This window comes from Sminthopsis crassicaudata, chromosome 4, assembly GCF_048593235.1.
Source record: "Sminthopsis crassicaudata isolate SCR6 chromosome 4, ASM4859323v1, whole genome shotgun sequence".
In the NCBI taxonomy this organism is placed as follows: Eukaryota; Metazoa; Chordata; class Mammalia; order Dasyuromorphia; family Dasyuridae; genus Sminthopsis; species Sminthopsis crassicaudata.
This window is the reverse complement of record NC_133620.1, coordinates 219,274,902-219,278,031: the sequence shown is the minus strand read 5'-3', so window position 1 is coordinate 219,278,031 and position 3,130 is coordinate 219,274,902.

The window sequence follows — 3,130 nt, the reverse complement described above, 5'->3', positions numbered from 1 at the left end:
CTCTCAGATCTATGGAGAAGGAAGGAATTTGTGACCAAAGAATAACTAGAGATCATTATTGGTCACAAAATAGATAATTTTGATTTCATTAAGTTAAAAAGTTTTGGTACAAATAAGACTAACATAGAGAAGATTAGAAGAAAAGCAATAAACTGAGAAAACATTTTTACATTCAAAGGTTCTGATAAAGGCCTTATTTATAAATATATAGAGAGAATTAATTAAATTTTATAAGAATTCAAGCCATTCTCCAATTGACAAATGGTCAGAGTACATGAACAGACAATTTTCAGATGAAGAAATTGAAACTATTTCTAGCCACATGAAAAGATGCTCCAAGTCATTAATAAGAGAAATGCAAATTAAGACAACTCTGAGATACCACTACACACCTGTCATATTGGCTAGAATGACAGGAAAAGACAATGATGAATGTTGGGGGGGTTGTGGGGAAACTGGGACACTGATACATTCTAGGTGGAACTGTGAATGGATCTAACCATTATGGATAGCAAAATTTGGAACTATGCTCAAAAAGTTATCAAACTGTGCATATCCTTTGATCCAGCAGTGTTACTACTGGACTTATATTCCAAAGAGATCTTAAAGGAGGGAAAGGGACCCATGTGTGCAAAAATGTCTGTGGCAGCCCTCTTTATAGTGGCCAGAAACTGGAAACTGAGTGGATGCCCATCAATTGGAGAATGGCTGAATAAATTGTGGTATATGAATATTATGGAATATTATTGTTTTGTAAGAAATGACCAGCGGGATGATTTCAAAAAGGCTTGCAGAGGCCTTTATGAACTGATGCTAAGTGAAATGAGCAGAACCAGGAGATCATTATGCACTTCAAAAACAATACTATATGAGGATCGATTCTGATGGACATGGCTCTCTTCCACAATGAGATGAAAAAAATCAGTTCCAATTGATTGATTCAAATCAAATCTAATTGTTTAATGATGAAGAGGACTGTGGGAACTGAGTATGTACCACAACATAGCATTCTCACTCCTGTTGTTGTTTGCTTGCATTTTTTTCTTTCCCAGTTTGTTTTTCCTTCTTGATCTGATTTTTCTTGTACAGCAAGATAACTGTATAAATATGTATACATATATTAGATTGAACATATATTTTAACATATTTAACATTTATTGGACTACCTGCTACCTAGGGGAAGAGATGGAGAGGAGGGGATAATTTGGAACAGAAGACTTTGCAAGAGTCAGTGTTGAAAAATTACCCATGAATATATTTTGTAAATGAAAAGCTTTAACTAAAAATTAATAAACTAAAACCTGAAAAAAAGATTATGTAATGATCAAGTATGATGGACTTGTCTCTTTTAAACAAGGAGGTGATTCAGGCCAGTTGTAATTGACCTTTGGTGGAGAAAGCCATATGCATCCAGAGAGAAGACTATTAGAACTGAATGTGAATCACAACATAGCATTTTCACTTTTGTTGTTGTTGTTGTTTGCTTGCTTGTTTTTTTCTTCTCATTTTTTCTCCTTTGATCTGAATTTTCTTGTGCAGCATCATAAATGTGGAAATATGTTTAGAAAAATTGCACATACTTAACAGATATTAGATTACTTGCTGTCTAGGGGAGGGGGGAAGGAAAGAGTGAGAGAGAAAAATGTGGAACATAAGATGATGCAAGGGTGAATGTTGGAAACGAATTTTCAGTGTATTTTGAAAAATAAAAAGAAAAACTATTACTATTTAACAAAACAAATTTTAATAAGTTAGAAGTGAGGAATCTTGGCATAGATTGGATATGGTCTGCAAGAGAGAATGTACTGTGTTCCTCTGCTGGAAGAGAGAAAGGAAGGAATATAGGAAACAAGAGAAGGTGGGAGAAAAGGATGGGAAAAGGAAAGAAAGAAAGAAAGAAAAAAATAAAAGAAAAGGAAGGGAAGAATGATGAACCTAGTGAAGAAAAAAGGAAGGAGAAAGGGAAGGAAGAAAAAGAGGGGAAGAAGGAAGAAAGAGGAAGCAAAGAAGAAGGGTGAAAGAAATCAAAGGAGAGAAGGAAGAAAAGACTGGAGGGAAGGAAACAAGGAAGGAGGAAGATTAGATTCTTTGACATCATAGAATTCTTAGTTATAAGAGAGAAAATTCCTAACAACTTTATTGTCAACCAGACATATAGAATGCAATTATCTAATGAACTATTCCTTAAAATAGTCAGGAGCATGTATTTAAAACCATCAGTAAGCATCATATGTAATGGGGATAAACTGGAATCTTTCCCAGTAAGATCAGGAGTGAAACAAGGCTGCCCACTATCACCATTACTATTCAGAATTGCATTAGAAATGCTAGCCTTGGCAATAAGAGTCAAGAAAGAGATTAAAGGAATTAGAGTAGATAATGAGGAAATCAAACTATCACTTTTTGCAGATGATAAGATGGTATACTTAGAGAATTCCAGAGATTCTAATAAAAGTTATTAGAAATAATTCACAACTTTAGCAATGTTGCTGGATACAAATTAAATCCACATAAATCCTCAGCATTTTTATACATCACCAACCAAATCCAACAGCAAGAGATTCAAAGAGAAATTGCATTCAAAACAATTGTCGAGAGTATAAAATATTTGGGAATCCATCCACCAAAGAAAAGTCAGGAATTATATGAGCAAAATTACAAAACACTTGCCACAAAAATAGTCAGATTTAAATAAATGGAAAGAAATTCAATGCTCTTGGATAGGCCGAGCAAATGTAATAAAGATGACAATACTCCCTAAACTAATCTATTTATTTAGTGCTATACAAATCAGACTCCCAAGAAACTATTTTAATGACCTAGAAAAATTAACAACAAAATTCATATGGAAGAACACAAGGTCAAGAGTTTCAAAGGAATTAGTGAAAAAAAAAATCAAATGAAGGTGGCCTAGCTGTACCTGATTTAAAACTATATTATAAAGCAGCAGTCACCAAAATCATTTGATATTGGCTAAGAAATAGACTAGTTGATCAGTGGAATAGGTTAGGTTCACAGGACAAAATAGTGTACAATTATAGCAATCTAGTGTTTGACAAACCCAAAGATCCCAACTTTTGGCAAAAGAATTCATAATTTGACAAAAACTGTTGGGAAAACTGGAAATTAG